This window comes from Elephantulus edwardii, unplaced genomic scaffold (genome assembly GCF_000299155.1).
Source record: "Elephantulus edwardii isolate Elephantulus edwardi_28Jun2011 unplaced genomic scaffold, EleEdw1.0 scaffold00130, whole genome shotgun sequence".
Lineage (NCBI taxonomy): Eukaryota > Metazoa > Chordata > Mammalia > Macroscelidea > Macroscelididae > Elephantulus > Elephantulus edwardii.
Window position 1 is genome coordinate 1,867,314 of NW_006399880.1, and position 15,126 is coordinate 1,882,439.

At 39.4% G+C, this 15,126-nt stretch overlaps 1 pseudogene; it reads right to left on the reverse strand.

Moving 5' to 3' along the window:
- Nucleotides 1-3,165: 3,165 nt before the first annotated feature.
- On the reverse strand, nucleotides 3,166-4,361 carry LOC102853910 (annotated as a pseudogene).
- Nucleotides 4,362-15,126: the final 10,765 nt, after the last annotated feature.

Here is a 15,126-nt window from a genome sequence, read left to right on the forward strand (position 1 = left end):
AGCCAAAACCTATGTCTTTGCATGGTGCCACACCCTTCCTTCCATAAAATAAGGTCAAGTCCCACATTGTAACTTAGAGGTTAGTCATCTGAAAAACAACTGGCTCCTATCTGATGCTCCAGCAGGTTTTCAGAGGCAGTAAATCACACAAGAAGAGATTGTCCATCTTTCTTCCATGAAACAGCTAGTGAATTTGTAAAACATGCCTCTGGGTTGGCAAAATGCTACCAGAATGAGGTTGAATTGTTAGTGTTGAAGATCACTTTAAGGCATACTCATTTAATCTCCCTTTCCTCCAAGCTTCCTTCAGTATATATCTTTATTCACTCATTCTTATGTTAAGTAGAAATAGATATTTAGCGTGCATTATGAATAGGGCTTGAGAGTGTCAGAGGAAGTATCTGTTGTTGTTGTTGTTAGGTGCCATTGAATTGAGCATGACTCATAGCCACCCTATGAACAAAAGATCTGAACCCTGTTCTATTCTGTACCATCCTCACCCTTCCTGAAAAACGAGAGCCTATTGCAGCAGTCACCTTGTCAATCCACCTGGTTGAGAGTCTTCCTCTCCTTTGCTGACCCTCCACCCTTCCCAGTATCATGTCCTTCTCCAAGAAATAGCCCCTCCTGGCAACATGTTCAAAGTATGTGAGATGAAGACTCATCATTCTTGAATCCAAGGAGCACTCTGGCTGCACTCTCTCCAAGACATATTTGTTTGTTCTTTTGGCCATCCACTGGATGTTCAGTACTCTTTTCCAACACCACAGCTCAAATGCATCAATTATTTTCCTGTCATTCTTATTCACTGTCTAGATAAATAGCAAATAATCAAAAAGACTAGGGACTGAATTGGATACACCTTAGTCCTCAAACTGAAATCATTACTCCTCAATAATTTGGAGAAGTCCCTAATTGCATATTTTCTCAGTGCAATGCATATCCTTATTTCCTGACTGCTGGTACCATGGGTTTTAATTGTGGGTCCAAGCAATATGAAGCTCTGACACAGGCAAACTGGGGTCTTGGGTACTGGTAGGCTTGGAATAGTATTGCTCACTGTGCACATGAACCCTTGGAACTCCACAGCAGAAACCTGCATGAAAATGACATCTGATTTCTTGACTGCTGATATTAGAAGCAATGCAATGTTGATTATGGATCCAAGTAAAATGAAATCATTCAATCTTTTCTCCAAATATCACAACGGTGCCGATTAGTCCAGTGATGAGTTCTTTTGTTTTCCTGAGATTGAGATGTAATCCTTATTGAAGGCTGTGGTCTTTGATCTTCTGTAGCAAGTGTTTGAAGTCCTTTTCACTTTCAACAAGCAAGTTTGTGTTATCTGCACGACACAGGTTGTTGAAGAATCTTCCTTCAATCCTGATGCCATGTTCTTCCTCCTATAGTCCAGGTTCTCAAATCATTAGCTCAGCATACAGACTGAACAGGTATGAAGAAAGAATACGACCCTGATACACACCTTTCCTGCTTTTAAAGACCAAAATGGGTGTCAGAAGAGACTGAAGATTGTACAAGAACAATGTTGTTGTAGTTGTTTTGTTGTTGCGTACCTTCAGTCGAATAATTTGCTCAGCATACAGATTAAATAAGTATGGGGAGAGAATACAACCATGACACACTCCCTTCATAATTTTAAATGATGCCGTTCTCCCCCGCTCTGTTCGTACAACAGCCTCCTGGTCCAGGTATAGGTTCCTTCTGAGCACAATCAAGTGTTCTGGGATTCCCATTCTTCTCAGTGTCAGCCACAACTTGTTATGATCTACACAGTCAAATGTCTCTGCATAATCAATAAAGCACAAATAGACATTCTTCTCATATTCTTTACTTTCTGACATCAGCAATGATATCCCTGGTACCACAGCCTCTTCTAAATCCTCTTTGAACTTCTGGCAGTTCCATATCTATATACTGTTCCAGTCATTTTTAAAAGATCTTCAGCAGTATTTTGCTTGCATGTGATAATTTGCTGAGCAAATTATTCAAGTATCAGGACTCTATGAAGAGGAATATATCATCAGGTTGGGAGGGAGACTTATCAATAACCTGTGTTATGCAGATGACACAACCTTGATTGCTAAAAGTGGGAGGACTTGAAACACTTGTTGCAGAAGATCAAGGAATGCAGCCTTTGGTATGGATTACATCTCAGTGTCAAGAAAACAAAGATTCTTACCACTGGACCAATAGGCAACATTATCATGGATGGAGAGGAGATTGAAACCATTTAGTAATTTCCACATTCTGTTGGATCGTCTTTTTTTTTTTTTTTTTTTTATGGGAATAAATACAGACCTATTCCGGTCAATTGACCAGGTAGTTGTCCTCCATATTTCTTGGCATAACCTGGTGAGCACATCCAGGGCAGCGTCTCTGCTGAAATATGTCAATTGTATTCCACCAATTCCTGGGTCATTGTTTTTTGCCAATTCCTTCAGTGCAACTTGAACTTCCTTCTTGATCTCCATAGGCTCTTGATCATATGTTGTGTCAAGGATTTCTTCTGTGTCAGCCAATTCTTTTTGGTACAGTGATTCTGTGTACTCTTTTCTATCTTCTTGTGATGCTTACTGTGTCATGAGGGGTCATTTAGAATACCAAAAATGAAAAAACTGACCATGCTATCTGCTAGGAAGCATATAAAGGAACTAAAACAATCATATGCTAATATTGAGGGTGAAAAATAGTATACCCCCTTTGATGAGTAGTTTTGTAATTTCTTCTTTTTTTAATTTTTATTGAGGATTTTTTAGGAATTTTTTTTATTAATTTCAATGAAATTTTACAGAGACTTTGGATTTCCATTAATTCATTGTTGCACTTTTCTCCCTGCCCACCCCTCCCCCCCAGTGCACTCTTCTCTTTGAAATGTAAAAGAAAAGTTCCCCCATTGTTCTACAATCCCTTCCCCCAAGGTCCACTCCTCTATGCAGTCTTCGCTCCGGACTCCTGTCATGACAATAATACCTAATCACATATCCCTTTTAAACCGTTTTCTCCCTCACCTGTTTCAATGCAGTGTACTTTTTTTTGCCTCAAAAAGTGACATTTATTCAAAAGAGTGGGGAAGGGGTATGGGGGGGAAGAAGCCCTTCAGGACTGAACCCTGGGCCAGGGCTATAGCAAGACAGATGGCCCCTCTCAGATGAGGTCAGCAACATTGAGGGGCATTTCCTCAAAGGAGGTGTTATAGAAGGTCTCAATGTCTCTTGTCTTCTTCTGTCACCATGTTAATAGCCATACCCTTACGGCCAAAGCACCCACCACGTCCAAGTCTGTGAATGATCTTTCCCTGTTGGTGGGAAGGTCATAGTTTACGACTAAAGAAACTTGTACATCAGTGCCTCCGGCCAGTAGATCACTAGTGATGAGAACTCTGCTGGAGCCAGAACGGAACTCCCTCATGATCACGTCTCGTTCCTTTTGGTCCATATCTCCATGCATGGCAGAGACGGTGAAATCCCGGGCATGCATTTTTTCAGTGAGCCAGTCAACCTTCCTTCGGGTGTTAATGAAAATGATGGCCTGGGTGATCGTTAATGTTTCGGACAAATCACACAGTGTGTCCAGCTTCCACTCCTCATGTTCCACATTGATGTAGAATTGGCAGATACCCTCCAGGGTCAGTTCTTCCTTCTTGACAAGAATCTGAATGGGGTTCCCTCATGAACTTTTTGGTCACTTCAAGCACATTAGAAGGCATTGTAGCTGATAACAAAACCACCTGCGTGTTGCTGTTGAGCTTCTGGAATATGTCATAGATCTGGTCCTTAAACCCACGGCTTAACATTTCATCAGCTTCATCCAGCACAAACATTTTATGTACTTGGGAGAAAGGTATCTTCAATTAAGCATATCAAATACACGGCCTGGGGTACCCACGATGATGTGCGGAGCCTCCATCTGCACTTCAGCACATACATTGGTGCCCCCAATGCAGACATGGCAGGAGGCACCCGTGTCAACTTCTAATGCCATTACCACAATCTATATCTGCGGGGCCAACTCTCAAGTAGGAGCAGGACAAAAGCCTGGATGGCCTTCAGATCCAATTCTAACTGCTGTAGAATTGACATGGCAAAAGTGGCTGTTTCCCCAGTCCCAGATTGAGTTTGAGCAATCACATCATAATCCTTGATACAAGAAAGAATGGCCCGCTGCTGTATGGCAGAGGGCTTTTCAAAACCATAGGCATAGATGCCTCAGAGAAGGGATTCGGGGAGGTTCATGTCATCAAAGCTATCAACAATCTCATTCCAATTACTCTCGATGACACCTTCTCGCTCCATTCCATCGGGGCCATTGTCTCTGGACCGGGAATCCTGTCTCACAGACATGATCCTTAGAAACTCAATGCAGTGTACATTATTTATGCCATCTTTCTGGATTTCTATTCATTCGTTGTTGCACATTTTCCTCCCTACCCCACCCCTAAGTCTGCTTTTCTTTTAAAAAAATCCCTTTATTGTTGCACAATTTCATCCCCCCACATTTGTCCCAGTCCATTTTGCTGTACACCTCTTGCTCTGGACTATTGTCATGCAAATAATACTTAATCATAAATTCCTTTCAAACAGTCTTTTTCCTCCTCTATTTCAATGCAGTGTCCATTATTTGTCCCTTCCTTTCCTACTTTCCCCCTAACCCTCCTGTCAGTCTGTTATATAATAGTGGCATTATGCAGTATTTGTCCATTTGTGTCTGAGACACTTCACTCAGCATAATGTCCTCCAGGGTCAACCATTTTGTATAATATTTTATGAGTTCCTTGTTTTTCAATGCAGCATTGTAATCCATTGTGTGAATATACCACATCTTCTCTATCCATTCTTTTGTTGATGGGTACTTGGGTTGTTTCCATCTCTTTGCTATTGTGAACAGCACAGCAATAATCATAGGTGTGCATTTATCTGTTTGGGTGGCAGTTCTGATTTCCTTAAAGTATATTGCTAGTAGTGGGATTGTTGGGTCAAATGGTATTTCTGTTTCCAACTTTTTGAGAAAGCTCCATACTGCCTTTCAGAATGGTTGAACCATTTTACACTCCCACCAACAGTGAAAAAAGAGTTCAAAGTTCTCCACAACCTTGCCAGCATTTGTTGTTTGCTACTCTGTTGAACTTTGCTATTACTACTGAGATGAGATGATATTTCATAGTTGTTTTTAGTTTTATAATTTCTTTAAAAATTAAGTATATATTTATCACATGATGCAATTATTCCACCTCAAGATATTTGTTTGAAAGGAAAAGTTATCTATATCCATAAAAAATAATGGTAAACAAAAAAGATTCATGGTATCTTTATTTGCAATTGCAAAAAGCAGGAAATACACTAAAAGTCCATCAACAGCTGAATTAATAAACAAATTGTTATATATAGTGGGATGTTGTTGTTGTTGTTGTTGTTGCTATTGTTGTTATGTGCCATCCAGTCAACTGCAACTCATAGCAACCCTGTGAACAACGGATGTGACGTGGCCCTGTTCTGTTCTATCCACACCGTCTCCAGTATACTTGAGCTTATACAGTCACCATCACAATCCATCTTGTTGAGTGTCTCCCTCTTCGACACTGATCCCTCCACCTTTCCAAGCATGATATCTTTTTCCAAGGACTGATTCTTCCTAACAACTTGCCTAAAATATGTGAGACAAAGCTTCACCACGCTTGCTTCCAAAGAGCAGCCTGGCTACACTTTCTCTAAGACATACATGTTTCTTCCTTTGGCAGTCCATGAGATGTTCAGTACTCTTCCTCAGCATAACAATTCAAAGGCATCAATTCTTCTTTTGTCATCCTTAGTCATTGTCCAAGTTTCAGATGTGTAACAAGTAACTGAAAGGCCATCACTTGGATTGTTGTTGTTGTTATGTGCCGTCGAGTTGTTTCCGACTCATAGCAACCCTATGCACAACAGCCCTAAACCCTGCTCTATCCTGTGCCAACCGCACTGCCTCTGACACCCCCATCCCGATTACCCCAGTCACCGAATCAGTCCATCTCATAGAGGGTCTTCCCCTCCTGCGTTATCACTTGGATTAGGCATACTTTATTTTTTTATTTAAAATAAAATTTTTATTTTATACTCATTTACTTACAAAGCTTGTATACATTGTTTTCCTCATTGAATTTCCCCATTTCCTTTATCCACCGCTCCCTCCATCCATCAAATTGTGCACACCTATGATTAACCACCCCCACCCATCCTCACCCCTCTGCTCCCCCCTCCCTTCTCTGGATCCTCATGCACATTCTACAATAACGGTCTTACACATTATTTGTCTTACACATTATTTGTCTTACACATTATTATGTGACTAAGTTAGTTCACTTAGCATAATGCTCTCCAGTCCCTCCCAAGTCAGGTAGTAGTTTACAAAATCATTGTTCCTGCATATTCCATCATGTTAATGCACCATAATTTCTCAATTCATTCTATTGTGGTTGGACATTTGCGCTGTTTCTGTGGATTAGGCACACTTTAGTCTTTCAACTGATGTCCTTGCTCTTCACTTTACAAAGGCCCTTGACAGGAGATTTCTCCCAGTGGGATATATCTTTTAATTTCTTTTGACTATTGGTACCAAGGAAGTAGAATATTACTTAGCAATGCAAAAGAACACGATACACATAATTATATTAATATAATGCAGGGAACTCCCATACTAGAATGTTCGATTTCCATGCAGGAGACCTAGGTTCTATTTCCAGTTAACAAATCTCAGTGAAATTATGACCAACCTGTCAATGGAAGCTTGTGTGTTGTTACAATGCTAAAGTTTCAGGAGCGTTTCAGAAGAATTTCCAGAGTAAGAACAAAGGTCTGGTGATCTGTTTTCGAAAATCAGGCAGTGAGAATTCCTATAAGTCAAAATGGTTCAAGCTACAGTCTATCATAGAGATGGTGCAGGACCAGGAAGTGTTTCGTTCTCTTGTGCAAGGGGTCAAGGCTGACCCAATGACAGCTAACAACAATGCCATGGGTTACTCACAAAATAATTACGTAGGAGATAGAATTTAGTCAAAGAAAGAGGAGAGACTATACTGTATCATCCCATTTCTATGAAAGTTTCTAAAAGTCAAGCTATTTCGTAATGACAGAAAGCAGATGAGGAGTTGCTTGTTGGGGAAGGAGTGAGAGGGTTATATTACAAAGAGATACTAAGAAAGTCTGGGCACAATGGCTGTGTTCACTATCTTCACTGAGAGGATGCTTTCACAGGTGTGCACAAATATCAAGACATCAAATCTTCCACTTCAAGTATGTGCAAGTCCTTTTATATCAATTATGCTTCAATATTTTTAGTGTTTCCATTTTGTTTCAAAAATTTATATCCATATAGTTAAATAATTTAAAAGAATTTTTAGAACAGAAAATGTTAATAAAAATTCCTCCAAAGGACTGAGTTATGAGTAAACTCTGTGTGTGTGTGTGTGTGTGTGTGTGTGTGTGTGTGTGAAGTAGTTTTAAATAATAATGTATTGTTTATTTAATTAAAGAGATTTTATTTCAGGGATAAAAACATTATTGGTAAATGAATAATAATCAAAATGCCACTTTTCTAAACTTTTTATTGTGATATATAATGCCTATATTTTAAAAAAACATAAAAAAGAAATCTGCATTAAAAGAAGTATTTGAAGAGTATATCATTTTTCAACATCACCTTTTATTTGGTTAAGGTTTTTAAATTGGTTTTCTTTCAGTCATTCATAATCATTTTATTTTCTATAATTACTTTTAGATTAACACAATTAATTACAATGTCTTATCAAACTCCTCTTGCTCATTGTTTTAAACTTTACCCAATCTGTCTATTTTTAATCTTTGCTTCTCTCTTCTCATCCCTGTTAACTCTCCAAGATTGATTCTATGAGTAAAGATTCCCATACCTTCCTTTAAAAAAAGTAATCATGAATATTTTGTTCCATTTTGTCTGGTTGTCCTCATTTTACCTTGTCCTTCCCTTCACCTATTACAACAAAATCAGCATCACTTTTTATTAGATTATTTTATTAGGTGCTAGGACTCATTGAGTAATAGAATTCTCAGCTGGAGTAAGTACAGTTCCTATAGTTTAATGTATTGTCCATTTACCTGGTTGTTTTTGTTAGGTACCGTCAAGTTGTGTGGTTGCTGTGAAGCTGAACACTATGACACTGATATGTCAAATGCAATAACGGTTACCTATGGTGGACAGTGTTTGGTGGTGCTCTCCAATTAAAACAAACTTGGAAGCAGGAGTGACATCCACTTCCATAAATAGCTTGCCTCCAGAAACCTTATGAACCTGGAGAAAGAATGAAAGTCACACGAGTGTTGAGGACTTTCGTTCATTAGGGTCACTATGAGTCGCCTATGACTCGATGGCAATTAACAACAACAACCACCATCAAGTTGAGTATGACTCATAGCAACTCTGTGAAAAACAGATCAAAACCTTGTCCAATGCTGTGCCATTCTCATAATCTCTGGCACAAAAGCCAATTACTGCAGTAAATTCACCTGACTGAAGGTCTTCCTCTCATTCATCACCCCTCCATCTTTTCAAGCAAAATGTCCCTCTCTCCCAAGAATAACCAAAGGAGGATAACTGACACTAAGAGAGAAGATGTGACGAGGAGGACATCCCACCTGCACAACACAGGAACACCAACATCACAGGGGAGTGAAGAGTAAAAGACTTGAAACAGTACATCAGCAGAGAACTGCCAGATGTGTAGGCTGGATTTAAAAGAGTCCATGGCACTTGGGACATCATAGTTGAATTTAGATGGACCTTGGCTGAAAGCAGAGCATACTAGAGGAATGTCTATCTGCGTTTAATTGACTATGCACGGGCATTTGGCTGTGTGGATCATAATAAATTGTGGCTAACCTTGAGAAGAATAGGAATCCCAGAACATTTAATTGTGTTCATGTGAAACCTATACTTGGACCAGGAAGCAGTAGTGAGAACAGAGCAGGGAAACGATTCAGGATCAGGAGACAAAAAGGCTCCATCAGAAACCATCAGCACACCAATCAGGATTTGGTGTGTGTTAGGGATGCATGGATGCATGCTATCTCCATACCCTTTCAATCTGTATGCAGAACAGATCATCTGGGAAGCTGGACTTTATGAGGAGAAATGTGGCATCAGGATTGCAGAAAGACTCATCAATAACCTGTGTTATGCAAATGACACAACCTCACTTGCTGAAAGTGAGAACATGACATGTTTGTTGCTGAAGGTCAAAGACTGTAGTCTTCAATATGGATTGAAGCTCAACATCAAGAAAACAAAGATTCTCACCACTTGACTAATGGGCACCTTCATGATAGAGAAGATACTGAGTTTGTTAGCAACTTCAGCTTACTTGATTCCTGAATCAACACTCTTGGAACCAGCAGACAAACTGCATTGGGAAAGTCTGCTGTCAGGGACCTCTCTAGAGTACAAAGTGCAGTGATGTCAGTCTGGAGACTAAGGTGTGCATGATCCAGGCCATGGTCTTCATAATTACTTGCTATGTATCAGAGAGCTGGACAATAACTAAAGGTGATAGAAGAAAGATTGATGCCTTTGAGTTATGGTGCTGGAGAATAGTATTGAACATACTATGGGCTGCCAACAGAACAAAGAGGTCAGTCCTGGAGAGGGTGGACCCTGGAGGTAAGGATTTTGAAGCTCCATCTCACATACTTTGGGCACATAGCCAGGAAGGACTAGTTCTTGGAAAAGGACATTGTGCTTAGAAGAGTGGAGGGACAACACAAGAGAGAAAGACCCAGGATAAGATGGATTGACTCGGTGACTGAAGCAATTGGATTAGGTCTGTCAGAGATGATGAGATTGGCTCAGGATAGGGCAGCTGTCAGATTTAATGTACACTGAGTCGCAGATGACTCGATAGCACACCACAACAGCAGCAGCAGCGACACGCTCAAAGTATTTGAGATGAAGCTTCATCATTTTTGCCTCCAAGGAGAGCTCTGGCTTTATCTTTCCCAGTGTAGTATTTGTCCTGATCTCCTGACTGCTCTAAATAAGATGAAGGCATTGACAGTTTCAATCTTTTCTCCATCTATCATGACTCCTATCAGCCCAATGGGGATGATTTTTGTTCTCTTGATGTGAGGGACAATACATATTGAAGGTTTCGGTGTTTACCCTTCAGCAGCATGTGCTTGAGGCCCTTTCACTTTCAGAAAGCAAGGTTGTGTCATTAGCATAATGAAGGTTATCAATGACCTTTCCTCCAATCATGATGCCACATTTTTCTGCACAGAGCCCAGTTTCTGAATAATTTGCTCAGCATACTGATTAAATAGGTATGGAAAAATGATACAAACCTGACACACATCTTTTCTAATCTGTTCACACAATACCTTCTAGGTCTAGGATGAGAACAATTAAGTGTTCTGGAAATCCCATTCTTCTATTTGTTATGATCCACTAAGTCAAATGCATTTGCATAGTCAATAAAGAACAAATAGACATTCTTCTGGTATTCTCTGCTGTCAGCCATGTTCCATCTGACATCGGCAGTAATATCCGTGGTGCCACACCCTCTTCTAAACAAGGCTGAATTATCTGCCAATTCCCTGTCTATGTATTGCTCTTGCCATTTTTTAATGATCTTCAGCAGTATTTTGCTTGCATGTGATATTAATGATATTGTTTAATAATTTCCACATTCTGTTGGATCACCTTTTTTGGATATGGGGCTAAACAGATCTTTTCCAGTTAATGTGTAAAGATGCCATTTGTGTTTTTTTAAAAATATATTTGTAATGAATAAATCATTTAATGTACAAAATTTGATCATTCTGGTTTTCCCTTGTTTCTGTCACCAACTTCATACTTTCCAAATTCATTGTTTCCTTCTTTTGCATTTCATTCACCAATTATCATTAATGCATCTTGATTGCATATTTCATCAATTTCTGATTGCACATTTTTATAAAAATCTTCCATTTTCTCTTCTTTGGCATTAGCTATTGGTGCATGTTGCTGTTGTTATTGTTATGTGCCATCAAATCAGCTCCAATTCATAGCGACCCTGTGTACAACAGCTCTGAACCCTACTCTACCCTTAGCCAATTTCATTGTCTCTGACACACCAGTCCCATTACCCCAGTCACTGAGTCAAACCGTCTCTTCAAAGGTCTTCCTCTCTTGCTCTGTCCCTCCAGCCTTCCAAACATTATGTCACTTTCCAAGGACTAGTCCCTCCTTGCAATATGCCCAAAGTATGTCAGGCAGAGCTTCAAAATCCTTGCTTTTAAGTAACAGCCTGGTTTCACTCTCTCCATGATGGACATGTTCATTCTCTTCGCAGTCCATGGTATATTCAATACTTTTCTCCATAATCACAACTCAAAAGCATCTATTCTTCTTCTATCACCCTTAGTCATTGTCCAGTTCTCTGATGCACAGCAAGGAATTGCAAAGACCATGGCCTGGATCAGGCACACCTTAGTCTCTAGACTGACATCGTTGCTCTTCAGTACTCTAGAGCAGTCCCTGGCAGCAGATTTTCCCCAATACAATTTGTCTTTTGATTTCCTGGCTGCTGGGAACTAAAGTGTTAATTGTGGAGACAACCAAGCTAAAACTGTTAATAATCTCAATCTCTTCACTATCTGTCATAACGTGGCCAATAGGCCCAGTGGTGAGAATTTTTTGTTTTCTTGATGTTTAGCTTCATCCATATTGAAGACTACAGTCCTTGACCTTCTGCAGCAAATGTCTCAGGTCCTCTTCAGTTTCGGCAAGTAATGTTGTCATCTGCATAACACAGATTCTTGATGATCTTCCTCCAATCCTGGTGCTATATTTCTGCTCATAGAGCTCAGCCTCTGAATGATCACTGCATAAAGATTGAAAACGTATGGAGATAGGATGCATCCCTGGTGTACACCTTTCCTGATTTTGAATCAAGCACAATTAAGGTTCTGGGATTCCCATTCTTCTCAATGCTAGCCTTTATTTGTTATGATCTACCAAGTCAACTGCATCTGCATAGTCAATAAAGAACAAATAGACAGTCCTCTGGTACTCTCTTGCTTTCAGCTAAGATTCATCTAACATTGACTATAATGTCCCTAATGCCGAGGCCTCTTCTACACCCAGCCTGCACTTCTGGCAGTTCTCTGTTGATGTGCTGTTAGTCGGGTTTTTAATAATTTTCAGTAGAATCTTGTTTTCGTGTGATATTAATGACATTTTTCTATAATTTCCACATTCTGTTGGGTCACCATTTCTTGGAATGGGAATAAATATGGATCTCTTCCAGTCTGTCGGCCAAGTAGTTGTCCTCCAGATTTCTTGGCACAACCTGGTGAGCACGACCAGGGCAGCATCTGTTTAGTGAAGTATGTTGATTGGTATGCCTTCAATTCCTGGGATCTTGTTTTTTGCCAATTTCTTCAGAGCATTTTGAACTTCCTCCTTCATCACCATAGGCTCTTGCTCATATGTTGTTTCATGAAATTCTTCTGTGTCAGCCAATCCTTTTTGGTACAGTGACCTGTTTCCTCTTTCCATCTTTTAATGCTTCCTGGGTCATTCAGCATTCTGCCCACAGCACCTGTATGTATTGAAACTCATGAGATTTTCCAATTCTAGCCTTTTGTACATTTTGTTATAATATTTTTGTCTTCCCGAACTGCCCTTTGAAATCGTCTGTTCAGCTCGTTCATATCTTGATTTCTTCCTTTTGTTTTGGCTTCCCAGCATCTAGTGCAATAGTCAGACTCTTCTGACATCCATTTTTGTCTTTTCTTCATCCTCTCTTTGTAATGACCTCTTTGCATTCCTCAAGGATAATATTCTTGATATCCTCCCTTAGCTCATCTGATCTTCACTCATTAGTGTTCAAGACCTCAAACCTGTTCCTGAGATGATAGTTAAACTCAGGAGGGATAGACTCAAGGTCAAAGTTTGGGTTTTGTGAATTTGATTTTCTTTTCTTTAGCTTGAGTTTAAACTTGCATACAAGAAGTTGATGATCTGATCCACAATTAGCACCTGGCCTAGATTTCACAGCTGATACTGAGCTTCTGCAGTGATTTGTCCCACCTATGTAATCAATTTGATTCTTGTGTAGGCCATCACATGAGGTCCATATGTACAGTCGTCAATTGTGTTTCTTATAAATGGTGTTTGATTGTACAGAATTCTATCATTCTTCTCCAGCCTCATTTCATCACCAAGTCCATGTTTTCATGACTACTGGCCCTTCTTCCATGTTCTCAACTTTTGCATTCTAGTCACACATTATTACTAATGTATCTAGGTTGCATGCCGGATCGATTTCCAATTGTAATAGTTGGTAGAAGTCATCCATTTCCTCCTATTCGACTCTGTTTGCTGGTGCCTAAATTTGAGTGATAGTGGTATTAACAGATCTAACTTTTATCCTTATGGATATTATCTTGTCCATCAGAACTTTGTATTTCAAGATAGATCTAAATATGGTCTTTTTAACTATGAATACAACCCTTTTTTTCCCTCACCTTTTCATTTCCAACATAGTAGATCCTATGATTGTCTGATTCAAAATGTCCCATGTCAATCCATTTCGTTTCATCAATGTCAATTGTCAATATTTATGCATTCTATTTCTTTAACAATCTCCAATTTTCCTACATTCATACTTCTCAATTCCACATTCCAATCACTAGTGTCTGTTTGCAACTGTTCCTCCTCCTTTGTGATTCCCAGCAAAAAGACTCAGATTCCAGTGCCATACTGGCTGGTCTAATCTAAGTGTGCTGTGTTGTACAGAGGGGTTTCGAACATCTGTTATTTCTGTAGTGGATGGGCAACGCTTCTCCCTAGTCTGTCTTAATTTTGGTGCTCAGCTTTAGAGCAGTATTTGAGAGACAAGCGTTTTACCCCAAAGAGCTGATGGGAGTACGCAGGTAATAAATAAATCAAGTGTTGGTCCCGGGGACCCACTCCTTTGGCATAAGTGTTGTGTTCTCACCTTCACCCCTCCATGCCCTCATTGGTGCATATATTTTAATAACCATCATATTAGTAGACCTTCCTTGGAAGCATATGGATAATTCCCATCATTCAAAACATTGAACTTCAGGATAGAACTTGAAGTTGTGAGATGGCTGTGACATGTTAAAGGAGTAAAATGTAGAAAGGAATGTCCTGTTGCAAGCTAGAACATTCATATACTACTAATGGGAATAGAGAATGGTGCAACCACTATGGAAAGCAGTTTGGCACTTTCTTAGAAAGTTAGGAATACAAATGTCACTTGACCCAATGATCTCGTAATTAGGCACACATCCCAAAGAAATGAGAGCTGTGAAACAAACTAATATACACACACCACGTTCATTGGAGCATTAATTACCGTAGCAAAAAAAAAAAAAAAATAGGAACAGCACAAGTGTCTACCAATGGATGATGACTAAAGAAACTATGGTACATCCACACAATGGAATATTATATACAACTAAAAAATGTTAACAAATTCGTGAAACACTGCACAACATGGACAAATCTAGAGTAAATCATGCTGAGTGATATATCGTTATTACAGAAAAAGCTAAATCTCATGAGGACAAACACTGCATAAGACCATTATTATAGAAACAGAAAGATAACTAGTAAGTTGTGTACAAAAGTCCAAAAGGGGAAGGGTAAAGGGCAGGGTGAAGAGAATGGGAAGTGGGAAACTCATAGGGTCACAGAGTTTGGTGGGCAGAGGGAGTGGGTGAAGGAATCTAGAAACATCCTGTGTGGCCTGACAACACAGGGTAATAGTGGGCATAAATCAATGGTAATTAATTGTATAACACACAATGTATGGGAATGAGCATACGAAAACCAATGTGATAGAAGAATGTAAGAAACACAATATATAGGAATTAAACACAATGTATTAGAATTTTGTATGTAAACCAATATAAAATAAAAGGGCAGGGGGAAGCTAGAAAAGGTTTACAGACAGATAGGATTACTCTTAGTTACCAGCTATGGAAAGGCAGAGAAAGAAAAGTGTAAAAACTAATAAATAATTAGAGTGAAGGGAAATAGGCATTAATCAGACATTATTTCTGATAAATCACATTAATTAATTATAAATTTTAT